A 27,938-nucleotide genomic window follows, 5' to 3' on the forward strand; every position below is an offset into this window, starting at 1 on the left:
ATAAGTGAGCACCTTCAGCACTGTAACACTTGGTATAGATAAGTGAGCACCTTCAGCACTGTAACACTTGGTATAGATAAGTGAGCACCTTCAGCGCTGTAACACTTGGTATAGATAAGTGAGCACCTTCAGCACTGTAACACTTGGTTGAAACATTTACATTGGCATTCTGTCAATTCCTGGAGTCTTGTTCTTCACCAATGCCTTCAGTGCAACTTGGACTTCCTTCAGCATTATAGGTTAGTGATCATATGCTACCTCTTGAAATGGTTGAATGTTAACCAGTTCTTTTGGTACAGTGTCTCTGTGTATTCCTTCCATTTTCTTTTAATAATTTTCTTGAATTTTTCAATAATTTGTCCATAGAATCCTTCAATATTTGTAGTCAAGGCTTGAGTTTTTTTCCTTCGGTTCTTTCAGCTTGAGAAATTCTCAGCATGTTTTTCATATTGAGTTGTAAAATTTCAGGTTATAATACATCTTACTATAATATGTTACTTTGCCTTTTGGAGCTGCCCTTTGAAATCTTCTGTGCAGTTCTTTTAGTTCATTATTCTTCTAGTTGCTTTAGCTTCTCCACATTCCAGGACAAGCTTCAGAATCTCATCTGGCATCCATTTTGGACCTTTCATTCTTTCCTTTTTAATGGGCTTTGCTTACTTCAAGTCTTAGGTCATTTGCATTCAATATGTTGTATCTATTCTAGAGATGGTTTGCAAATTCAGGTAGGATAGACTCAAGATCGTATTTTGGCTCTTGTGGACTTGTTTTAATTTTCCTCAGCTTTATCCTGAACACAGGAGCAATTGATGGTCTGTTGCACTGTCGGCTCCTGGCCTCATGATCCATCATTTTTCTATAAATGTAGTCAGTATATTTACATGTAAATGTAGTCAGACTCCTGTATATTCCATCTGGCTAGGTCCACTTGTACAGCTGTCATTTATGTTGTTAAACAAATATATTTGCAGTGAATTAAGTTTGCCTTACAAAATTCTACAATGCAATCCCCCAACATTGTTTTTACCACCAAGGCCACATTTTCCAACTACCGACCCTCTTTTTGTTTCCAACTTTTCTATTCCAATCACCAGTCATTATTGATGCGTCTTGATTGCATGTTTGATCAATTTATGACTACAGAATTTAGTGAATTGGTTAATTTCTTCATTATTGACTTTAGTCAATAATGGTATATAAAAATGGTATATAAATATGAATAGTCATATTAACTGGCATTCCTTGCAGGAGCAAGGATGTTATCCTGTCACTGACTGACTTGTACTTCTAGATAGATCTCGACATATTCTTTTTGACAAGGAATGTGACGTCATTGCTCAACAATTTGTCATTCCTGGCCAAGTAAGTCATATGTTAGATTCTAAATGGTCAACATAGTCCAGTTCAGCTAATTAATGTCTAGAATATCGATCTTATATGTTCCATTTTATTTTTCTCTACTTCCAATTTCCCTAAATTCATACATTGTATATTTCATGTTCTCATTACTAATGGGTGTTTGAGGCTGTTTCTTCTCATTTTAAGCTGTGCCACATCAGTAAATGAAGGTCCCAAAAGCTTTGTAGCATCCACATCATTAAGACTCACCTTTGAGGAAGGAGCACTTCCCCAGTTGTATTACGAGTGCCTTCCAACCTAAGGGACTCATCTATGGCACTGTATCAAGCAATGTTCTGCTGCTGTTCATATGGATTCCACTGACTACTGTTTCTGCCTGTTTCTTCTTCCCAGTCTGTCTCAGTCTGGAAGCTCTGCTGAAACCTGCCCCTCATGGGTAACCCTGCTGGTATATGAAATATCAGTGTCATAGTTTCCAGTATCACAGCAACACACAGGCCACTTTAGCTTGTGTGTTGCTGTGATATTGGAAACTACGACAACAAACTGACAGATGAGTGGTAGAAAACAGATAGTTGACATGTGTTAACTCTGTTGAAGGAATGGCAATATACAGTATGGGAAAAGTCAGCAAAACGTGGCTAAGGTAGAGGAAGGCAATGGGAGTATGCAGGAATATTACAACTATGGTAAATAGTATAATATATATGACACTGCAACACAACAAGAACATACAATAATTAGTGAGTGGTACATAGGTAAATATGTATACTAACTACATGTGGAATATAGTATGGGAGTACACCCATGTGCATTTATAGATATAGTTGTTGATATTTTTTGCATGCATATTTGTATGCTCTGTCTTTATAGTCACGTCTACATATATTTATATAATACAACAAGGCGCTCTCGTAGGGTAGTGGTTACGAATGGGGCTGCTAATCTCAATGTCAGTAGTTTGAAACTACCAGTGGTTCCATGGGAGAAAGATGAGGCTTTCTGCTTCCATAAAGATTTACAGCCTCGGAAACCCCTATACAGGGTTGCTATGGGTTGGAGTCGACTCGACGGCACAACAACAGCACCAAATATAATACAACAGAGTCCTGGTGTGGCACTGTGGCCTAAAGCGCTGGATAGCAAAGTTGTTTGAATCTCAAGGTTGGCAGTTCAAGCTCCCCAGTCAGTCCTTGGGAACCTTATACAGGGTTGCAATCAGTTGGAACTGACTCAAAACAATAACAACAACAAATATAACACATAGGAGACACAGTATGGATATTTTTTAGACATAACTAAACACCTTGCAGGACCGAGCTACTAGACTAGAAGGCTTAGGACCATACTCTTAGGAAACATGAATCAGCTGACATAACAGTATTCATAAAGACATCCTAGGTTGGTGAGTAGTGTCTAGGATTTTAAAAGTTTGAGAGCAGCCATTTAAGACTCAACTATTGGTCTCTTCCTGCCTGGAGCAAAAGAGAGTGAAGAAAACCCAAGACTCAACCAAGTAATTAATCCAAAGAACTAATGGTCCAGATGAATCACAGCCTTCTCTAACCTGAGACCTGAAGAACTAGATGGGTGTCCAGGTTGTACTACTGATGACTCTGACGAGATACACAAAAGAAAGTCCCAGTTAGAATGAGTGAAAAATGTAAAACAAAATTAATAAATAATTCATTTAAAAAGAACAGACTTACTGATAGAGACTGGAAGACCTCTCAAGACTATGGCTTTAAAACATTGTAGAGATTTGGCAATGCAATCATACCCAGAGAACACCTTTCAGCCAAGTAACATACATAGAAAACAAACACCATCCACATGCAATTCGCTCCTTTGAGCACTAGAGTACAAGAGACCAAAATGGCAACATTTGCCCAGGAGCAAAGATGAGTAGGCAGAATAAAGCAGATCAAACAGATGGATGGAAACAAGGAAGCCAGCCTGGAAATGGGAAGAGTGCTAACACACTGTGGCGACTGCAACCAATGCCACTGAATAACTTAAGCATGGGTGGTTGGATGGAAAACTAATTTGCTTTGTATCATGTTGTTGTCAGGTGCCCTTGAGTAGGTTCCGACTCATAACGACCTTATGTACAACAAAACACCACCAGTCCTGCACCACTGGCCAGTACTTTGTTCTGCTATGCAGAAGATCACTATGAGCCAAAATCAACTTGATGGCACTTGTATACTTTGTATACTTTCACCTAAAACACTAGAAAATGTAAAAGAAAATAAAAGATGGCATTTTCTAGTGAGGTCATTGTACCAGACTGACACATGTTCTATCCCAATCCCTTTAACCTTTCTCTTTTTTTTCCCACAAGGCCACTCTTACCAAGTTATGTATGAATGAATAGAAGTGTCTTTCATTCCCCACTGGTCTCATGGTTCAAAAGGAACTACTAAAATAGCAGCAACAAAAATCCAACAGTCTGCCAAAGGGCTTGCACACATCCCATTCTTAAAGGCATGTGAAAGACTAGAGAGCTCAGCAGAATTTTTATGTACGGGAGCAGGCCCAAGGAAAACTCACACGCCATAACCAACTGTGGACAGAGGATCATCTATCAGCAGACAAATGCAAGAACTCCAGAATGTCTCTCCTCAAATGAAATAATATATCTTTGAAAGCCAATGCCCGTTTTCGGCCTGAGGCCCATATATCAAGCCTGAGAGGCTTGTGGAATCGCTCCAGGGCCATTAACCTTCCACCTGTTTCCCCTTGTCCTTCAGGATGAGACCCTGCCCTTGATTTTACTCTCTTCCCCTGTTCATCTTCCGACAGAGTGTAAATGTAAAGCAGAGGGCCTGTGAAATAATTCAAAGGCAATGGACCAGGGGCATGGTTACAAATCTCTGCCACTGGCACTGTGACTTATGCAGGCAGTTTGTCACACATGAGCCAGGTGACCTCTGTGACATAACAGAGAAAAATATCGCCAGAGATCAAAGATGGGATTCAGCGCACTCTAAGTAACTCTGCTCCACACAGAGAGAGGGTTATCCAGTATCCAGGGGGTTTTCCTTAGACCAATAACATTTGTTCTAGTGAAATGTAAAAGGTAGCTCAGGGACTCTAATTGAAATCATTTCTGTCAAACAGAATTGGGGATTTTCCTGTAACATCAGGATTCGAATTTCTGTTTTCCAGATAATGCCTTAGAGTTGCTGTGAAAGGCAGGAGGCCATATAAATCCACCTAATTGGACACTAATGCAGGAGAAATTAATCAGATTTGAGAAAGGTAAAGGTGAGCTGGTGAAGAACTTGCCCATATACTAACTTAAAACCAGTAGTGATAAAAGAAGCAAGTTGTACTTAAACTTACACTATTGCTATGTCAGAGAAGTGGTTTAATCAATTTTTTGAGAATTACTTTGTTCATTAAAATACATTATAATGTTTAGTTGTGTATTATGTACCACATCAAAAGAAATGATAACAGCTAAAGGATCAGATGAAATCATGTGTGTGCAAATACTTCCGGAAAGGTCTAACGCATTCTCTAAATGCTAACTGAATTTAGGAAAATGTAGTTACCCAGGAGCTTTGAAAAATAGAAATGTGTACGAGAAGGAAATTGGTAGTTTAATTGTTTTCGGTTCTGAATGAGAATTAATTTCTAGTTTTGATTTATCATGTAAATTGTTCTCTCAGTATGACATTCTTTGATTATTTTGTACATTCAAGTATTTTTTGTTGGATCTAGGAAAAGAACAATGCCCGACATTGTCCTTGTTATGTCAAATACCATTCTGCTCAACCTACTGCTGACTACTTGATTCAGGCTCACGGTGGCTCTGTAGACAGAGTGCAACTGGGACTCCTTCAACTTAATGAGACTGTGAATCTTTATGGGCACAGTCAGTCTTGTCTGCCTCTCAAAGAGTGGCTGGAGGGTTTGAACCACCAACCTTCCCGTCATCAGTCCAACACTTAACCCATTGTACCACCAAGCTTCCTTATTACTTTGCTTATTGTTGTTGTTGTTGTTACATGCGGTCATAGTGACCCCCATGTAGGGTTTCCGCGGAGCAGTTGATGGGTTTCAATCGCTGACCTTATAGTTAGCAGTGCAGTGCTTACACTACAGTGCCATACCAGGATGCCTATTTCTCTGTTGTTGTTGTTGTTGTTAAGTCAAGTTGGTTCTCACTTATAGTGACCCTGTATAGGGTTTCCAAGGAGTAGCAGGTGAGTTTAAGCCACTGACCTTGTGGTTCAAAAGACCTTATGGTCTGGTCCAGTACTTATCCTACAATACCACGCCAGGACTCATTTCTCTGGTAGGAGCATTTCCTTTTCCGTTTTTTTTTTTTTTTTTTGTAAATTGAAGTAAATAACAGTTTTGATTCATGAGACGAACTATAAAGTAGTTAACCATGGTTCAACCATTTCTTTTCCTAAAACAAGAACTCTAGCTTGGATGTATTGGAAACTCTTGTTGACCCTACACAGTATTTCAAGTGCTGCACTGGTCTTTAACTGACCAGCTAATTTGTGTTTTCATGCTGGCACACCATAGGTATGAAAGCAACAGCTCACATCCACATGCTTTCACCAATGTCAAATTTCCCATGTGTGAAAATACAAGAAAACAAAAATAATCAATTTTTTAAAATAATCAGAAAGTTCTGATGTTAAAGTTTGGGACAATAGTAAAATGCTTGTTTAGATCTTCACAACAGCATCAGGGTACCCGCCTCCCTTGGAAAACCACAAGGGTTCTTAACCTGAGTCCATCATTGGAGCTCCTGAAGTCCCTAAAATTGCAGGCAAATTTTTCTGTTCATGCATTTCTCTTGAGAAGAATATCAACAGCTCTCATCAGTTTCTTGAAGGTGTTTGTGATCCATAGAAGATTAATGCTAACTGCCCTAACGTTTTCATAACCAAATTAGAATCACAAAATATGAGAGCCGAAACCATCTGAGAAGAATTCAACTTGAGCTGCCATTTTGCAGATGAGAAAAGGGAAGCCCTGCAAAGGAGCGTCATAAAATTATTTCTTATTAAAACATTAGTTAGTCACTAGACTCATGGAGGGAGAGGGGATGTGTGCTGGCAGATGGGGGTGGGGGGGTAGGCTTGCTGGGTGTGCCCTTTGGCTGTTTGAATGATTATATATTGTTGAGTGTTTTGGTGCACATCCAAAAATAAAAAAATAAAAAAACCCAGAGGGAACAGAAGCAAATACTTTTGAATGATGAAGCATGCAGGGGATTATAATCATTGCAATGAAATGAATACAATAGGCTAAGTGTAAAACTGATGTTACTCCATGTAAACTATAACTCAATTCACAATAAAAACATTAGAAAAACCTCTAGTTAGTCAAACTAGAACTCCTGGCTCGTGCTTACTAACCTAGCACTATATACTGTGGTGCTGATGGTGCGCCATCGGATTGTTTCTGACACACAGTTACCCTTTGTAGGGTTTCCCAGCTGTTAATCTTTTTTGGAACAGAAAGTCTCATCCTTAGCCCATTGAGTAAAAGGTTGATTCAAACTGCTAACCATACATGTAACCCATGATGCTACCAGGGCCTTGGTATATATTCTATTTGTGGTCAGTCTTCCTTTTGTCAGTTGTTTAAAAGTCAGATTTTGTTTTGTGCCTTTAAAATAATTTCTCTACTATGTAGAAACCTAATTATGAAAAATATGTATGTTTTTAAAAGAACATAAAACATTTAATATTTATTCAAATATGCTGAATGTCAAATATGTTGAATAAATGTTAAAAGACTTTAAAATGTTGATGAAAATTTTATATAAAAACAAAACTAGAATGATAGATGGAAGCCTTGTTAGGTCTTGAAAAAGATCACATATGACATGGTTGAGGGTCTAATTTTTAAGTACTTTTGTTGCATTTATTTTATTGTAAGCACATTTTAAGCTTCCCTACAAATTAATATTTAGCTTACACAGATAAATCCACTCCCTTTTACAGTAAATATGAGTTGTTGTTGAGTCGGCTCAGACTCATAGTGATCTTATATAGGATTTCCAAAGAGCAGCTGATGGATTTGAACTGTCGACCTAATGGTTCATGGTCCAGTGCTGCTCCTACAGCACCACACCAGGAGTCCTAGTATGAGTCAATGATGCTCTTTTTGTAATATTTATGAAAATCTCAAGCAGATCAAATAAGGTTCATTATTTATTTAAGTGGAAACTTTGTATCTTTGTATCTACCCTATAGCAAAACTATTAACTGGAGAAAAAAAAAAAAGTACTGATGAATCTCAGAATCCTCAGCTAAAAGTAAGGCATTTTGTATTTTTAGTCAACCGAATAAAATAGTTGTTCCTTTTAGGAGAAAACACACAACAACAACAACAACAAAAGAAGATACTCTAATAATAGGTTACCCTGAAATGTTTAGTCCCCTAATGTTCTATGATTTAAAACAAATAAAATATGGTTAGCCTGCAGCCAAAAAAAAAAAAAAATTCCTGGGCATGAATCACTGCTTACATTCTTTTCCATCCACAAACAATTTCATTTGGGAAACTTGCCACATAGTATCGACAGTGACAACAAATGGCATTGTCCAGTGAACATCTGTTTCCGACTCCCACACTGATACTGCAAGCTGGGCACTTAGGAGTTAGTTGGTCTTCACAAGTTGCTGAGCCACAAAGGAACTGGAAATCACTGGTACGTTGAGGTTTTATTATTGGAACACAGGAAAACTTTATCATCATGCTGGGAAGTTCTGTATCTTTTGAAATATTGGAACCGGGGTTATGTTAGCACATTAAGCCATGCGGAAGACTACTTCTGAAGAAAAGGGAGAAAAAAAATGTTTCTTGTCTATTTTATTATGTCCTTGGGTTGAGGTTCCCACTCAATCTTCATATAACTTCCTCACCCACCCTCAACTGAAAACGATTTTGTTTTTAAAAAATGTTATTGAGTTTCGTTTCGTATTAAAATTGAAGGAACTGAATACCAAAGACATTCTAAGCCAAACATGATAAATAAACACTATTGTTTCTGAACACAAAAATCAAATGAAACCAGAAGAGCTTTTATGTACACTTTTTCTTCTTCCCTTAAACTTAAACTACCATGCTTTTGTTTGTTTAAAACCTAGCGCCAGAGGATTACTAAAGCCTCCTGACTAGAATATTCTCACCTCAGTCAAAAATGCTGAGGGCAAAGAACTGTTGGGAAAAAAAAGCCATTATGAACATGATAAATGGAGAAATGGTCATAGGACACAGACACGGGACTTTTGGCTTTGCAGTTGAACCTGGACTGTAAGGGTAATGGTTCATGCTAACCTATTAATAACCATTTAGTCTTCAAGTGGGCAGGACAGATTTCTACTCTGTTTTACACATTTTCTCCGTGTGGCTTTTATCTTTAACAAAAGCGATGGGAACAGAAGTTTTTCTCAATGGTGATTCTAAATCAATGCCTGTTCAAATTATTTGCATATTCCAAAATAATTTGCATATTGCTAAAACAAAGAGGCTTCCTTCTTTTCTGTGGTTAAAAATGTTATGACTTAGATTAATGAGGTGCTGCATGGAATAAGCAATCAATGTCTGACTTACATATATGAAGGGGCTTCAGAAGGGTCATGGAAGAATGAGGTTAAAGATAATGGAATTCTTTTCCACAAACTTTGGGAAGCCCCCTCATATATATATGTATATTTAATGTTTTATTCTAAAAGATATATAGAAGCATATTCTGCCAGGTATTGTTTGCCTTATTGGATACCACATATTGTAGACACTCAAAAATCCCCAAAAAAACTGTTGAATAGATCAATGAATGAAATAATGAAAGCACTCTCTGATTGATGATGGGAAACAGTACATTTATTCTGCATAGATACTTCTACCTTTTTGCCTAAAGGATGCTCTTTCTCACCAAAATGCACATATAATTTGTAAACAAATTACATGCTTTAAAAATAATCTTGTTATTATATCAATATAGTCTCACATGCTGAAAATCATCAAAAACATGACTTAAATAGTATTTAATTTTATTTATGGGGAGCGCAACAACTCTTTCTGGTAAGCACTAGACTTGAAACCACAAGGTCAGCAGTTCGCACCCACCAGTCACTTCCTGGGAGAAAGATGAGACTTTCTGCCCCCACTAAGATTTACAGCGTCAGAAACCCTTTACAAGGTCTCAATGAGTTGGAACCAACTCGACAGCACTTAACAAACACAACAATTATTTTATTTTTAAGTAAAAATAATTATTCTATCAGTACCACTTACAGGAAAATATATTCACATATGAGGAATTTATATTTTCTTCATCTAATTCGGGTTCATGCTCAGTTTTTTTTTTTTTTTTTTTAATACTAATCGCTGGAGAAGGATGTCATGCTGGGTAGGGTGGAGGGTCAGAGAAAAAGAGGAAGACCCCCAACAAGATGGATCAGCCAGGTGGCATCATTGATGGACTCAAGTGTGGCACCGGTAGTGAGGTTGGCCCAGGATCGAACATTGTTTCGTTCTGCTGTGCATGGGGTCGCTATGAGTCGGTTCCGACTCGATGGCACCTGACAACAACAACAACAACAACAACAACTATAGATGTGTGTTTCCTCTCGCTTTTAACTACTGTCTTGTAATCAGTCTTCAAATAACTACACTAAAAATTAGTTATCAAAAAAACAAAGAAAATGAAGGCAGTTAGGAATTAGAAGTCAATCTATGTTTATATATGTGAATTATTTTGTTTTTTAAAAAGCCAACATGAAACAGAAATTCATTATGGGAATTATATTGGAAAATAGTAACCTAAATTTGTATTGTCTTTTTTGCTTTCAGTACACTTTTATCATTTCATTGGCTGCTCGCAAAACCTTTAAAAGGTAAGCATGGCTTAAAAATTTTTTAAAAAAATTTTACTCTTTCTCGCTCTCTCTCTCTTTTTTTTTTTAAGGATTATTTATTAACAAGATATATAACTTGCTTATTTAACATGGTCTTTTAGGCCACTGTAGTGAGAGGAAAACCACCCAGTCAGTGGGTAACAGGACTTGCTTCAGTGCAGTTGAAAAATACTCTAATTTTAATCTCAAACTTCAGAACTTGAATAGATGACAGTGATCTCTTTTGAGACGGAAGCACAAAAGAATCATTCAAAGCTTCGACGAAAAATTCCACCACTCTGTTCCTCGGATCCCTCTATATCATTCATGGTTCATATGATACGAGGGATGCTTCAATTCAACCTTTCAGAGAAGACATCCTAGCTTGCATGATCTCATCAACCTGGAGAATGTTGGTAGCAATTACAGTGCAGAAGTGAAGAAGCTGTTTCTTTACACAATAGTTATCCCATGTTCCTGCTTCTGCTGACATCATTGGTTCACCTGTGTTCAAGTTACACCCACAAGTTGACCCGATTCAGAATGTTCTGCTTGAACTTTCACTAATGTTTCCTGAAGGTCAAAACCCAAGTTCTGACCAAAAACCATGGGGATAATGAGCAACGCGTCAGCAAATGCTTGGATTCCCAGCTGGGCCCTGCCCTTGACTCTAGATTTGTGTTTCATCAGAGCCTCTGTCATTGCCACTTGGATGGTACCAGCCCCAGGAACCACACAGCCATTATCGATAGCATTTTTGAAGGCCCTCAAGCCATCGCATATTGCATCTTTGATTTGAGTGAGTGTGTGCTTATTTGGTGCTTTGATCAAGAGTGTGACAGAGCACGGGCTATTGCACTTCTCAGTAAAGGTGAACTTCTCTTCTCCCAATATGTACTCAAAGACCAGTCCTGTGTGTTCCAAACAGTCAGGATTTAGGTCATCTAAAACGTTAGCCTCTCCATGTTTCTCTATTTTGCTCTGCGCAGAGCCACTATACCTTCCTTTGCAAGGGCTTCTAAGGAGAAGGGTCAATTCCCTTTTGATTAATAACAACAAATCCTTTATTGGAATCACCACAAACTTTCTTTTTCAGTTCTATTATTTTTTTAACTCAATCTTCGATGAATTTTCTTTCTGCTTTTATAAGTTTCTCTCTCTCTTTGGCACTCTTGTGAAAGAAGCCAGAGTTCACTTCAGTTTTTTCATTGCATTTGAGGATGTACACATCTTCTACTCTTTTCTTCGTATCAGGATGCCATGCCCCATGGTCCAGAATGAGTCCTCTGATTAGGCTTGTATCAGTTTTACATTTATATTTTATTTCCATGATTTCAACCATGGAAAGATCAATAGGTTCATCTTGTGTTTTTTTTTTTTTTATGACCAAAATGGAGCCTCTGTTAAGACATCAGCAAGCTGAGTGTGAACTTTAGTATGCAGAGATGTTCTGGCCACATCTGTCAGGGTTTCTATGTCCATCTCTTTGCTTACTTTGATTTGTTCCCAAAACTGAAGTGCCTTTTTCTTTGCAGCTTCAAATTCTTCAGTTATGATTCTGGGATGCAGGCCTTCAGAAATGTCTGCATCTTCAGAAAAACAGGTCCACCTGTTTCAACAGCTTGCTGATGGATGTTGGAAGTAGTACCACGTATCTTCTCTATGACATCACCAGTTATGTCATCCTGGGCTATTGCTACTTTTGTTATTAAGGAGGCTGTTGGATGTTGAATTTGCATTTCATGAAGCAGCACATTTCCATCTTTAGTAAGTTTGAGGTCTCCAGCACCAGAAACAAGTATCTTTATGGTGCCCTTGGGACCCAGATTGGTCCTCAGCATGTCCTACAGCACCTGGCCCACACTACTATTGACTGCCAGAGCCTCCTGGGCTTGGGCCACCTTGACCTTGGGGTTCAGGGTCTTCTTGGATGACATGGTGAGGAAGAGACTAAGAAACCGTAAAAAAAAAAAAAAAATGCTAGGCCAGCTCAGTGTGGACAGGAGGTAAGATCCGGGTGCTTCTGGAAAACTGACGAGCCCCTACTCTCTCTCTTTAACAACAATAACAAAAAAGTGTAGTGGATTATGTGTTGGGTTGCTAACTACAAAGTCAACAGTTTGAATCCACCAGCCACTCCATGGAAGAAAGATGAGGCTTTCTGCTTCTGAAAGCCTTGGAAATACTATACAGTGTCGCTGCTCATCGGAACCAACTTGACAGCAGGTAGCAGCAGCAGCAGCATGAGGTACCTTCAAGGTTGAGTTGATTCAAATATTTCCACCAAGTTTTCCCAGGTGACCTCCTTCCATCGACAGAGGAGTCCTGCCCTGTGTTCTTGCACCACGTATCTTCTCTATCGTTGTTGTTAAGTGCCGTCAAGTCGGTTCTGACTCATAGCGACCCTGTATAGGGTTTCCACGGAGCAGCTGGTGGGTTTGAACTGCCAACCTTGTGGTTTGTAATCAGTGCTGATCCTACAACACCATGTACACTTTGTAAATTCTAGTTCTATTACAAATTATAAAGAAAGAAAATGATGTGCTCGCAAGTGTGTCTCCCCATGCTATGCACACTTGTGAGCAGGGACTGCTTTTGTTATTAGGTGCCATCAAGTCAATTTTTGACTCATAGTAATAACCCAGTGTGACAGAGTAAAACTGTTCCATGTGGGTTTCAACTCTGTCGTCTTTATGGACTTGGACTGCCAAATCTGTCTTCCAGAGAGCCACTGAGTGAGTTTGAACCACAGACATTTCAGTTAGCAGTCAAACCATCACACTGGGCTCCTTTACATATCCATGTTGTTGGTAAATGCTGTTGAGTCAATTCCAACTTACAGAGACCCCAGGTGACAGTGCAGAAATGCGCTATAAAAATTTCTAGGCTGATCATCAGCTCCGGCTCCAGAGAAGCCACTAGGTGGGTTCGAATCACCAACCTTAAGGTTAGCAGTCAAGTGCTTAATTGTTGTGCCACTAAGACTACTAACTGAAAAAAAAAACAAAAAACTCCCTGCAGTTGAGCTGACTCAGACTAGATATTATTATTATTTACTTTGAATCCCTGTTCCTCAGCAGTAAGTCTTTAATTGTTGTTGTTAAGTGCCATCAAGTCGGTTCTGACCCATAGCGACCCTGTACAGGGTTTCCAAGGGTGTAAATCTTTACGGGAGTAGAAAGCCTCATCTTTCTCCCGCGGAACGGCTGGTAGTTTCGAACCGCTGACCTTAAGGTTCGCAGCCCGATTCGTAACCACTACGCTACCAGAGCTCCTTAATACTGGGGGCTTAATACCAGAGCTCCTTAATACTGGGGGCTTAATACATGCTTGCAACACGACTGAAGTTCTGGTGCACTGGATAAGCACTGGATGACTAACTGTAAGGTTGGCAGTTCAAACCCACCAGCCACTGCTTGGAAATCTTACACAGGGTAGCTATGAGTCAGATCTGACCTGACAGAACAAGCAACAACAATAACAACAACAACACATGAATGAATAAGCATACTGTGGCCCAGAGAAGATAAATAAATACGTTGACCAAAGTCACAAAGCTCATTAAAGGCTCAGGAGGAACAGACTTGACTCCTGTCAGGTCCAGGGCTACTTTGCATCCAATCTTCCAACATCAACTGCATTAACTGATCCTCTTTAAAGGGATTCATAATAACCAAATAAGTTAGCAAAACAGCAAGTAGTCGTGGCTGATTTTAGTAAGGAAGTAAAGATAAAATTCTTCATCACACCTTGTGTCACCCAGAGGAAACATCAGCCTGCCAATTTTACAAACATGCCAGTAAAAGAATTTCCTTGGCAAACAGACAACATAGAACTATCCTTTTTAAAAATCAATTAACCCCCTAAATTCGTGAGCTTGCTAGAAACATTTCCTAGGCCATGGAATACAAGGATCACCTAGATGCTTTTCCCCTTTCTATTTTGGGACACCTTCTTTTGTTCATACTTGCTAATAATAGTGGCTGATCCTGGGGGGAGGGGGGGAGGGGGGACTATTTATAGTCCTAAAAGCAACATGACTCTGTGAACACTTTATTCATTTATATTTCCTGTGTTTATTGTTACCTTACCTTTGCGGTAATTAAAAGTGTTCATCCAAGATTTTATTTAGTAACAAATTGGTTGTAAATAGCCTTTCTTTTAATATATGAAGAAAGTCTATATTTAGGCTCAATAAAATATCTTACTCCCATTTCCGCGTTAACTAAAAACAGATTTCAGTGGGGGGAGGGGTATACACCCTGTTTTCTTTCCAAATTTTATAGGATGGCTGATTATATGACCTTTAAGTGTTTTGGTTTAAAAAGAGTGTCACTCTATAACTAAAGCTGTAGATTATACATTCTCAAATCACTCAAACTTTGTCCTTAGATAGTGAAGCAAGATTACTGTTACTGCTAATCTATCATATATTTATTGAATAACAGACCGTGATTTAAAAATATATCTCATTGTTATAAAATATGGGTGGTGTTGTTGTTAAGCGCTGTTGAGTTGGTTCCAACTCATAGCGACCTTGTATAGGGTTTCCCACAAGCGGCTGATGAGTTTGAACTGCTGACCTTTCGGTTGGCAGTCCAGTGCTCATCCTACAGCACCACATCAGGACTCCTTAATATGGTTATAATGTGATAAGCAAGTATAATAAAAAATGCTTTTCTCCAAAAAAAATGCTTACTGGACTATCAAAACTCCGCGGCTATCGAATCACTTCTCATAGTGACCCTAACCAGGCAGAATAGAACTAGGCAGGATTTCTAAGACAGTGGGTCTCTAAAAATAGTCTTGCTTGGAAATTTCTTTTAATGCCAATGGGCATTTCTGGTATGAGAAATCCAAAATCAGAAAAATCAATCTTGCCAGATTTACTTCTGCTATTCCTTTACCTTTGGAGTCCTGGTGTCATGCTTTGGGTTAATGAGCTGGACTGCAAGGTCGGTTTGAACTGCAAAGTCAGCGGTTCAAGCTCACCAGGTACTCCTCGGAAACCCTACACGGGGTCACTATGAATTGGAATCGACTCCATGGCACTTAACAACATACTTTTACCTTTATTTTTGATAGTAGAGTTAGATCCTATATGTACCATTTATAAGTATTTTCCTGCATATGGTAGTAGTAGCAGTTGGTGTTGGTATGCTGTGGAGTCAGTTCCGACTCATAGTAACTCTTTATAGGATTTCTAAGGCTGTAAATCTTTATGGGAGTAGAAAGCCTCATCTTTCTCCCACAGAATGGCTGGTAGTTTTTAATTGCTGACCTTGAGGTTAGCAGGTGGTTTGCAATCACTACGCTACCAGAACTCCTTTAGACAATCGTATCAGAGGTGAATCAATTTCTGCACCTTGTCTAAGATGCATAACAAAACAAAACAAAAAAAATGCATATTCTGTCACCCTAAACTGACATCCATATTCATAAAGCCCTTTAATACAAAGCAGAACTTGTTTTAATCACAAACTCAAACTCTGGGTATTTTGAGTGTCTCTATCTTTTAAACAATCCATTTTTAAGACCTTCAGAGGAGAAAAATCTGCCAAATATCACAGTAGGGTCTGTCTCTGAGCAGTGAAATGCTACATAACACAGGTTTTGCTGGCTGCTACGATCCCACTGAACCTCAACTCTACTTTTTATCACAACCTCAAAATACACTAGAATTGAAACAATTAGGTTATTTTCTGTTTTAGTTCCAAATAGTTCTTTAGTTAGAGAAATAATCAGTAATTAATTAAAGCATTCAATCTCAACAGCTCTCTTAATAAAAAGATATTTTTTATTCATCTTTTCTAAAGCTGATTGAGCTAAGAGATTCAGCAAAAGTGGAGACAATTATGTAACTACTTATTCAACAATTCGCAGTATAGGATAATTTAACTACTGGATTTGCCCTACACTCAAATTTAATGGAACAATAGATTTTTTTTGGTGTGGGTTGTTGTTTTAAGTGCCGTTACAATAGGTTTTTTAACCTAATGTTTTGTTGTGATAAAGTTAAATCTAAATAAATAGTTCTGAGGCTCAGAGACCTTTGTAAAATGTCACACCTGTGCAGAAGACTAATTATTTATGTGTTGGTTTGTTCCTCTACCTTCTGAAGTAAAGGACTCAAAGCTGTAAAAAAACATGCTGCAAAGCATATGAAATGATATTTTGTGGCTATTTCTCTAAAAGTACATTTGATATAAAAATAATAAAACATTAATCAAACCGGTTCTACAGCTGATTTGGCTAATCCTTAAATTTTCACTAGTCATGGTAAATCATTCCTTAAATAAGGTAGAGAATGGTTCCTTAAGGGATGCTGCTGTTATTGTTGTTAAATGCCATCGAGTAGGTTCCATCCCATAGCAACTCTGTATACAGTGGTTTCTGAGGATCAGATGGTGAGCTTGAATCACCAACCTTGCAATTCAAACAGACTTTTCAGTCCAGCACATTAACTCTCAGCACCCCACCAGGACTCCTTCTTAAGGGTTGTTGTTGTTAAGTGCCGTAGAGTCAGTTTTGACCCATAGTGACCCTGTATGGGGTTTCCCAAGAGCAGCTGGTGAGCTTGAACCACCTACGTTGCAGTTCATTCTCAAGGGTTTGTTGTTAAGTGTTGCAGAGTCGGTTCCGAACCATGGTGACCCTGTATTGGGTTTCTGAGGAGAAGCCGGTGAGCTTGAACTGCCAACTTTGCAGTTCAATCAGTTTTGCAGTGTGGCACATCAACCCACAGCGCCACACATTCTTAAGGGTAGGAAAAGGTAAATAATTCCTTACCCAAAAAAGTCAAATCGCTCACTTCCATGTATTTGTAATGTTTACTGTTTGTAGTCTTATTTCAAAATATAAACTCAAAATTTTACTCTTATAATGTACAATGGGACTTCAAAAAATTTGTGGAAAAAATGGAATAAAAAAAATTAATGGATTTTTTTCCCCATGAACTTTTTGCAGCATTCAATACCAACGCATTTCTGCTACTCCCTAAGTATTCTTCCAGAATCCTCCCACTGACTTAGGAGGCTGAAGACACAGAAACTCCACTGTCCACTGTGCCTGCCCACTTTCATTCCTAACCAGGTATGACACTTGCTCAAAGCCTCCAACTTAACAAGTTCATCCATATGTTCTGTTTTTTTTGTGCAACTTTTCATTCTCTTCAGCTTTTATTCATACATTCATTCTACCAAGCTTTTAATTCTATTACTATTTCTATTAAGCTTTTCTAGTAACTGTTATTATGCAGGGACATTTGTTGAAATCTCTTGATGAATAATTTTACTTAAAGGCTATTCAAGATTTGGAGATTATTTTATAAATAAATAAATAAATCATAGGGCACTGCAAAATACAATTTGGCTCATAGAATTTGCTAGGCTGCTTTTCCTCTTTACCTTCATGGCTTCTCACACCAGAAGGCTAAATGCAGCCCAAACTCAGAGCAAGTGCACAAAGAGGGTCTGCCATCCATTCATTCAGTGAGTGTATATATATATATATGTATAGTTGTTATTGTTAAGTGCCATCAAGTTGGTTCTGACTCATAGCAACCCGTATAGATTTTTCCAAAGAGCAGCTGGTGGGTTTGAACTGCCAAACTTGCGGTTTGCAGTTCAGTGCTGATTCTACTGTGCCACACCAGTATTCCTAGCTATATATATTGTTGTTACATGCCATGGAGTGGAAACAGCTTATTATGAAAGGGGGAGTAAGTACCCATGAAAAATTACCCCTAACTAACGCTATACACAGGTAGTTGTTGAGCCCTTATATAACTGTATCAGCCATTCTAGTACACAGATGGAAAGAACTTAGGAAACTCGCTTCATTTTTCTAATCATGGTGGTGGTTATGTGCAGTGGACTTGGTTCCAACTCATAGCGACCCTGTAAAGGGTTTCCTAGGTTGTAAATCTTTACAGGAGCAGAAAACCTCATCTTTCTCCCGTGGAATGGCTGGTAGTTTTGAACTGCTGACCTTGCAGTTCGCAGCCCGATTTGTAACCACTATGCTACCAGAGCTCCTTTAGACATGAATAAAGCTCATTTTTTGGTTGTTGTTGTTTATTTGTGTGTGATTGTTTTTTGTTTTAATTTTTAACTTTCTTAAAGCCTCTTTATTTAGGATTTTGATCTCTAGAAAGTATAATCTTTATCAAAATGTTCTCTGATATCCCAGTTTAAAGTCAACCAGTATCCAACTTAGAGGTAACCACTCCTGGATGCACTGAGTCATAATTTATATATAGCACTGAGTCATAATTTGTGATTATGTCTGTATTTTTTAATTAGTTTTGTTGGTGTTGAGACTATACACAGCAAAGCATATAACAACTCAACAATTTCTACGTGCATAATTCAGGAACAGTGATTTCATTCTCCAAAGTGCGTCTTCCATCTCTGAGCTGTTCTTCTTCTATTAACATAAGCTCACTGTCCTCTAAGTTTCCTGTAGGTTACCATTACCAATTTAATATCACATAAGACAGTTCTGTTGTTTAAAAAAAAAACAAAAACACAATACTCAAAGCAGACACTTTTATTAGTTTAGCTAAACTACTGTTTGGTTTTAAGAAGGTATTAGGGGATATTTTTGATTTAAGGCTTAAATCAAACTCAGTGCAACAGTTTCTGGGATGCATCCAACCTTCATGGCGCCTATAGTGTGAAATCCATGAAAATTTGAATTCTGTTCTGTATCTCCCCCGAGATTATGTTTTTCAATATTCTTTTTAACTAGTCACTTGAAAAGGATTCTAATCTTTTTACTAAGATATGGAAGTTAAAACTGGGTACTAATAAATAAATAAAAGTAGTTATGAGATTATATCATTGTTTCATATATGATTCCCCGTAAGAAAATGTTAATTTCTATAGTATAATGAGGACCCCAAAATCTTTACTACATACTTCATAATCTTACAAAAAAAAACCTTGTGCTTCTAATGAGATCATGTATTCAACCTTCATCTTTCAGCAAATACTATTGCTATTGAAGAGTATAAATTCTTTATGATTCTTTCATCAGACTGGAAATCGACCTTACAGCATTTCTACTTAAATTTGGTTGCTAGTCATATTAGAAATTTCTTAGGATAAGAGCAGAGTAGAAATCACAGGATTTATGCTTAGCATTGGCCAGCCAATATGAGGTAAGGACCAGGTGGAATGAGTAAGGCTGAATGACGCTGTAAATTCTGAGTACTGAGTTTAGCTTATTAAAAAAAAAAAAAAAAGGTTTCTTTAGTTAATAGATATAACTATCTTGTTGTCCATAGTCAAAAAGAATTATTTTTAAAAAGAGAAAACCTCAGTGTTGATAGCTAGGGCTAATCTATTTTAATTAAATCTTATTAGACCAAATTTTTAAAGATTATCATGTACGTAGATTTCTAGGTCCAAAAACCCATTGCTATGAAGCCATATCATAGAAACCCTATAGGACAGAGCAGAACTGCCCCATAAGCTTTCGCAGACTGTCAGTTTTTACAGAAGCATACTGTCTCATCTTTCTCCTGCAGTGACTGGTGGGTTAGCAACTAAGAACTTTAGCCACAGCATCACTAAAGATCCTTCAGAAATACCATGACATTAAATAAACTTAAGCTATGGGAACCTTCAATTGCACAGGAACTTACAGAAACACTTCCAAGACCCTTTAAAGAACCCAAGCAATACGTATGCACATGGCTCAGTGCTTCTGTAACTGTGCAAAGGAAGATTGCATTTTTTTTTTTTCTTTTTCACCAAGAACTTCCTAAATTTACAAGTTTCAGAAAGGTTCACAAAGCTTTTATCAACCTCTGTGGAAAGTGATCACTGACCTGTATTAGTTAGTGAACTGGAAAGAAGCTTCTTCAACTAAAAAGTTATTAGAATATTATCTTTTTTCATATGCCTAGAAGTAAATAACCTAAGGTATTCAATAGTGAGAAACCAAGTCCTGTTGGAATGTTGGGAGATTTAAGAATTATAATAGATGAAACACTCGTTGCTATTACAGAGCTATTGATTCTGATCTGTCTGACATATTCATGCTCATCTAGAATTTTGTAGATAAGTCCCCTGGATTTGTCTTCTAATCCAAACACCACCCACTGCTCTGCCCTGCAGGGAAGGAGTATTGGAAAGATTATAGCTTGGATATCTTGTGCTACTATCAGAGAGAAAGTTGAAAGAACAACTAAGATGATTAAAGAATTGGAGATAAAGCTTAGAGAAACATCTAAAACAACTAGTAATTTCATACTCACAAAAAGAACTATAGAGGAAAACAAACTGGGTCTATGTCAAGTCACTTACTTTGGGTTAAATTCTTCTGTGGCATCCATTCTAAGGTGAAAATACTTTTTTTTAAACATTCTATACTAAGAATGCAAAGGGTTCAATGTTTTCTGCTTTAGGCAGATGTGTGTGGCAAGTCCTAAACATTCTCAGTCAGTATTTTTCTGTGTAACACCATGATTGAATTTGCAACCTGGTCAGTTGGTTGTTCAATCTTAACTGTACCCTCTGTACTAATTAGTAGAGTAGGTTTGGATCCCCTACAGACTGAATATGTTCAGATTTTCATGTAGCCGCAATTTCTAAAGTAACCATATAAATACCATATAAAAAGGTTATGACCAGATAAAGAGTAACCACATAATCCATCTTGACTAGCAAGTCCAGTACATTTATGCATACAATTATTGGACAATTCTTGTTGCATATGACAGATTATCTTGAATTCTGTTAAACTCTGAAGTAGATTGCAGGGTGCTTATAGAGAATCCCCTTTTGAGAAGATTCTTATCTGTGAATTCTGATTTGTGTGAAGTCGTTTAGCTGTGCTCTCTTGAATGGAAACAGGAACAGAATAAATTAGTGGTTCTGAAAGAGGTCATCTGAGGATCATTTCTGAAATCTGGATTTATCTGTACAGGAAGCTTTTGAAAAAATATGTAGGCTTTTCCCCTAGAAATTCTGGTTCCTTTCTCAATAAACAGCTCTCACTGATTTAAGCCAAAAAACCAGAGCTCTTAAAAGAACAAGTTGCCCAGGAGACATCAAGGCAAGTGGTCAGGTTCCCTCGGAGCAAACCCCCTTCCAAGACTAAGACTCAATGGGAATACACGAGAAGACATGCACTTTGATTGGTGACCACATTTGTCACCAATAAGGGGAAGTAAGGAAAAAACAGCAATGAAGCAGCAAGCTTCATTAGACTCCTGTGAACCTGGATGGAGACCTGGTTGGCAAGCAGTGTGGCAAGACCTGAAGACTCCTAGGCCCAGAGTCAGTGACATCGCCACAGAGGACTAGAGTAGAGAGTGAAGCTTCCAGTGGATAAGAAGTGAGAGCATATGCACAACACCCACACTTGCAGATAAATATCCACTTGACCAGGCTTCAATGGCTGGATGATCAGAGCTCAACTAGAAGATGAAAGAAGAGGAAAAAAAAGAGTAATCTGATATACTTTGATGAACTTGACCTACACCTATGGATGCAATAGCTAAAAAAAGAGGGAGCAGATTATTCCCACCCTCTCAACACACAGGTTGATAGGGATGGACATTGGCTAACCAAAATGGGGGTGTACAAAGGCAAGAAGTGACTGGCTTACAAGCTTTCAAGAGGGAGCCTAGATCCAGAGGATGTGGAGGGAGGTAGAATCTCCACAGAGTAGTATACATACAATCTGTCTGGGCATGGCTGATGAAAGGAGATGGAAATGGCTCTCAAGTGGCACAATAGTGAATGATTGCTATCAAGACTGACTGTGAGGATTGGAAATGTAAAGGTAGATGTTTTGTAGCAAAAGATGGGGAGTGGTTGACTGCAGTCCAGGAGTGGACATCCCTGGGGCCATCAAGGGAGAAGAGCGGAGAACGGGACCCTACCCAGAGAAGCCAGTGAGGTCAGAGATGAAGACAGAGATAATGACTTGGAGAGAGGGAAGTACTGGGGTCTCTAGACCCAGAGAGGGAGAGGGCTGTGTGCTGATGACCAAGGGGAAGGCTTGCTGGGTATACCCTTTGGTTGGCTGGTGATGCATAGAGGGGGATTTAACCATGGCAATGAAACAATATACGATAGTATGATAATGTTCTCCCATGTAAACTATCACATAATTCACAATAAAACATTTTTTAAAAAACAAAAAACAGAGCCTTGCTTTTCTCATCATTTCCTCTCAAAGTTCTTTTTTAGAAAATTCTGTCCCAAGTCCAGCCACTTCTTGTCATTGACACTGGTATGCCCTGGTCTAAGCCACCAGAATAGCTCTTCTAGATTGTTATACCTCCCACTTCAATTCTTGCCTTCCTTCAACCCATTTCCCACAGGCAGCTAGACAAACATCTTTTAAAAATGAGATACTCATGAAGGCACACCATTGGCTAAAATTCTCTAATAATTTTCTGCTGTAAACAGTGACATCTAAGTCCTACAAGAGCTTGTCCCTGCTGGACTCTTTAACCTTATCAAGAGCCACTTTTCTCTCAACTACTGATTTCTGTGCATCCTGGTCTTCCAAGTTTCTTGGAAATACCAAGCTAGCTGTGACCTGAGGAGCTCTACCCGTGTTGTTCCTCTACCTGGACTGCTCTGCCTCCAGATTGAGCAAAGTTGGTTCTTCCTTGCTTTTCCGATCTCAGCTTAACTGTCAAGTCTTCATAGCAGTCTTCCCTGAACCCCTCTGTTTCCTTCCCCCCATACTCCATTTGCTCTTTTACTTATTCATGCCACCCCTACTAGCTTTTTATATCACTTGCTTTCTTCTCACCAGATTGTGAGCACCAAACAAAGAAGTACCTTTATTGATTTTATTCATTACGGTATTCCCAGGGTCTGAAACAGGGCTTGCTCTGAGTGCATATTTATGCTAATGGATTAAATGACTGAAGACTGGATGCTTCATCAGGAATGGGGTGAGGACTGATAATAAGTAGTTTTAAAAGCTGATGGCTAGCCTCTTTGATGTGTGTGTATATAAATTGAAATGCTGATTTGGTGTCATTAAATCAATGAAGATGAAGCAAACAGCAATAAATAATTTGAGAATAAAAAGAAAAACGCATTTCTGGTCAAAAAGAATATTACACTGAAACTATCACATTTGTTTTAATCAAGCATGAAACAAGACTAAAGTCTTCAAACACCTTGTTATTGTTAAGTGCTTTAGAGTCAGTTCTGACTCATAGCAACCCTGTGCTGGGTTTTTGAGGAGTGGCTGGTGGGTTTGAACTGCTGATCGTGTGGTTCAAACCAACCTTGAGGTCCAGTGCATTATCCTGCAGTGCCACACCAGGGCGCCTTCAAACACACATATCACAATACACAGAATTTGTCTACAGGGAAAAGGCCAATTTGGAAAGAATCACAAAAATATCCCAAGTATATTAAATATAGCAATTACATACCTCCATTATAACAACAACAACAACAATAACCATAATAAAAGTTTCAGCTGTATTGGTGAAGACATTTTGGAATGCACGTTAGCTAAATGTTGAGAAGCAAGGGAAAGCTATATCAAAACCCAAACTGTGAAATTACAGTATATGGTAAACAAATGTCCAGCAATTACGATGGGGCATATTTCCTATTTCTGGTAGCATAGTGGTTATGAGTTGGGCTGCTAACCTTAAGGTCAGCAGTTCAGCAGGAGAAAGACGAGGCTTTCTCCTCCTGTAAAGATTTACAGTATTGGAAACACTTTCGAGGGTCGCGATGAGTCAAAACCGACTCCACAGCACACCACCACCACCACCATTTCCAGTCTCTCTGGTATTAAATTCCTCTGATGACTTCCCTTCATCCTGAATAAATTCCACATGAGAACCTTATGTACGTATTCCACTTTAATTCTTGTCACCTTGCTCACATACTCAACAATTCCAGAGGGAATTGCATGCAGGTCCCCAAAAGTACAATGCAAACACCTGTACATTTTCCCAAAGCTGTTCTCTGCTGGTGACACCTCCTCCCTTCACTCTCACCTTTCCAACTCCTACTCAGCCTTCATAATGCTCCTGGGTTGGAGGTCATGATTTTGAGGGACATCCCAGTTAACTGGCCTAAAAATGTATTTAGTGTTGCTAGTCTACCTCCTAGTTAGTTGTGTAGTGCCTGGGGTCTTCAAAGCTTGCAAAGGGCCAACAACAGGTCTCTATTCACCTGGAACAATCGAGGAAGAAGAAGAAGAGTAGGAGAAGGATATAGAACAGTTGCCTTCTTTGCCATGACACCAAAAGAACTGGATGATGCCAAGCTATCATTATTGAACATTCTGATCATTCCATAACAGAATCCTGATCAAAAGGGGGACATACAGAACAGAATTTAAAATTCTTATGGACTCAAGACTTTTTGAATCCATAAAAGGTGGATGAACCAAACCTATGGTCCTAAGACAATCTTTAAGCCTTAAACCAAAAAATCCTCTTAAGATGTCTTCAAACCAAGCCAAACACCAGTTTAGCTTAACTAGTTATACAGGATAAAACAGCAAGATTACACAGGAACTGTAGGGAGCAGTGAGATTATGTTAATGAGGGAGAAACAACTCAGAAAGGAAGATTGAGAATATAATCAACGTCACTAATTTATACACGAAATAACTATTGAGTTGATACGTGTTTTGCTGTTCATACTCCCAAAAACAAAATAAATGTGGTACTGCAGGATAAGCACTGGACCACAAGGCCGGTTTGAACGGCAAGGTCAGCAGTTCAAATTCTTCAGCTGCTCCTTGGAAATCCTTTACAGGGTCACTATGAGTTAGAACCCACTCTATGGCATTTAACAACAACAACAAAGAGGAAAAGCAATTCTCCTTGTATGTTAATTCCTTCTTTCTGACCATACCTCCTCTTCCCCATACCAGGTTGTTGTTGTTAAGTGCCGTCAAGTTAGTTCCAAAGCGACTCTGTACAGGGTTTCCAAGGCTGTAAATCTTTACGGGAGCAGAAAGTCTCATCTGTATTTTCGAACTGCTGACCTTAATGTTTGCAGCCCGATTCATAACCACTACACTATACTGGGTTAGGGTTAGGGGCCCTCCAAAGAGCTTGCACTGCATTCTAGGAAAATTGGACTAAAGTGATGTTTCTTAAAAGTTGATGAGTTTCCTGTGAGAAAAAAATTTCATTTTATATTTCAAACATAATGGTAAAAATTGGTATATGCATACTCAAAATTTGTGTGCCTTTCATAACCAAGTACTTTTTCAATACATTTCAGTCAGAATTCCCATTGTGTTTGTTGTTGCCAAGTGCCGTCAAGTTGGTTCCAACTCAAAGTGGCCATGTACAGGGTTTCTGAGGAGTGGTTTGTGGGTTTAAACAACCAACCTTGACGTTAACAGTCCAGGTCTTATCCTACGGTGCCACCATTGTGTTGTTGTTGTATGCTGTTGAGTCAGCTCTGACTCATAGTGACCCTTTATGGGGTTTCCGAGGAGTGACTAGTGCACTTGAATCACAAAGCTTGCAGTTCAAACGAACCTGAGGCTGAGTGCTTATCCTATGACGCCACACCAATAGTGCTGCATAAATACCAGGTGTCACTTGCTGTCAACTCTGACTCCTGGCAACCCCATGTGTGTCATAGTTGAACTATGCTTCATAAAGTTTTCAATGGTTGATTTTTCAGAGGTAGATAGCTAGGTCTGTTTTGCGGGGTACCTCTGTGTTGTCTTGAACCCCCAACGTTTCAGTTAGCAGCTGAGTGTGTTAACCTTTTGTATCACTTAGGGATTTGCCAGTGTCAGGTGATTCTACTTTAATTGAGACAAGCACCCAGGACAACTTAACATGTGCCCAGTGAAGACTGCAATTGTCTTGATCTCTATCAAGTTAGTAAAGGGATGGACACACATTTGTAGTTGTTAAATAATCGAGTCGGTTCCGACCCATAGGGACCCTGTGTAGGGTTTCCGAGGAGCAGCTGGTGAGCTTGAACCGCCAACCTTGCAGTTCAAATGGCTTTGCAGTCTGGCACATTAACCCACAGCGCCACTCCAGGATTGGTGGTGGTGGTTATGTGCCGTGGAGTTCGTTCCGACTCATAGCAACCCTGTACAGGGTTTCCGAGGCTGTAAATCTTTACGGGAGCAGAAAGCCTCATCTTTCTCCCGCGGAACAGCTGGTAGTTTCGAACTGCTGACCTTGAGGTTCTCAGTCCGATTAGTAACCACTACGCTACCAGAGCTCCTTTAGGAGTGAATAAATAAATGAGAACCAAATCTGGCTTAATGCTAGTTCAAGACTACTCTCTTATGCCACAAATGTTTTAGGGGCAGCTTTGAGAATGTGATTCTACTCTAAAGAAAAATGCTACCTCCCCACAAAATGCAGGCTTAATGTGTTTGGATCCTTTTCGAAAACTAAAACTCCAGTTGGGATTTTGCAAGTATATGAGTCTATAAAACTAATTCTCAATGGTCAAATAAAACACCTTCAAAAGCGATCATAATCACACATCCCAATAATGAATGCAAAATATTAATGCTTTTAAAGGAGGTTATTCCCCACAAAAGTAAGCCAGGGTAACTGTTTTCACTGCCAGTGTCAGACATGATTTGAACCTAGCATAAACAACATTTGGATTCCTGCATCTTTACTGCTTCCAATACCATTGAAAACTTTATTAAGCACCAGACTTGGATTTTTTTCCCCCCTCTCTCTGTCTCTACAGCTAGAGCAAGAATCAATTAAAAATATATAATAATGGGTTAACTAGCTAATACAGCAGTTAACATTGTGTGGTATTTCAAGCCTCTGATTTTTAGTTCCACGCGTTCTTTCATTTGTTCTCTAAGATCTATAATTGAAAGACTACCGTGTGAGATGCCTCTCATCAGCTCCATGAGTTACATTTCCCGCTTTGATAACTGTTCAAGGATAATCTAAGGCACTTCAAGCTACCCACTTACATCTGATTATCTAGTAAAAGTAATAGAACAGTTTTGCATCACTCAGAGGAAAACTTTTGAAGAATTCTGTTGCCTCTGCTGCTGCACAAACACTAATCGATACCATTATATCAATGGGAAATGTAATACTTAGTAAGTCTTCTTCGTTTTTTTAAATTAGGCAATCACTAAAGCATATTGGAGTCCTGGTATGTGCTGGACCGCAAAGTCGGTTTGATCCAAATGGGTCAGCAGTTCAAGGTCAACACCCACTCATCAGAAACCCTATACAGGGTCGCTATGGGTAGGAACTGAATCGACAGCACTAACAACACATGGAGCTGTAGAATAAGCACTGGACTGCTAACCACAAGGTTGGCAGTTCAAACCCAACAGGCTCTCTTTGGAAACCCTATATACAAGGCAGCTATGAGCTGGAACAGATTCTAAGGTACTTAACAATAACAACAAATCCTATTATTCAGCACAACTTTGGATCAAAATAGCACAATTGTGATGGTTCAATCTGCGTGATAAAGAAGTATTTGTAGCAAATTCAAAGTAGGCAGGATACAGTGATGAAGATAAAACAGGCCTTAGAATGTGCCAACATTTCAGATAATCTGTTTGAAAGCAAGATATGCACTCAAACCTCTGTGAGATATATACTTATGTGGCGCTGTGGGATAAAGCATGGGACCACAAGGTCGGTTTGAACCACAAGGCCGCTGGCATTGCTATTCAAACCAACTTTGCAGTCCAGTGCATTTAAATATATATATATATATT

General features: G+C 38.8%; 1 protein-coding gene and 1 pseudogene across 4 annotated transcripts in view; both read right to left on the minus strand.

The window, feature by feature from the left end:
• NR5A2 (nuclear receptor subfamily 5, group A, member 2) overlaps window positions 1–27,938 on the minus strand; it is a 181,149-nt gene that overhangs the window by 117,481 nt on the left and 35,730 nt on the right. The window lies entirely within an intron of this gene.
• Window positions 10,597–12,175, minus strand: LOC102841264 (annotated as a pseudogene).

The sequence above is a fragment of the Chrysochloris asiatica genome, unplaced genomic scaffold (genome assembly GCF_000296735.1).
Source record: "Chrysochloris asiatica unplaced genomic scaffold, ChrAsi1.0 scaffold00009, whole genome shotgun sequence".
NCBI classification, from domain to species: domain Eukaryota; kingdom Metazoa; phylum Chordata; class Mammalia; order Afrosoricida; family Chrysochloridae; genus Chrysochloris; species Chrysochloris asiatica.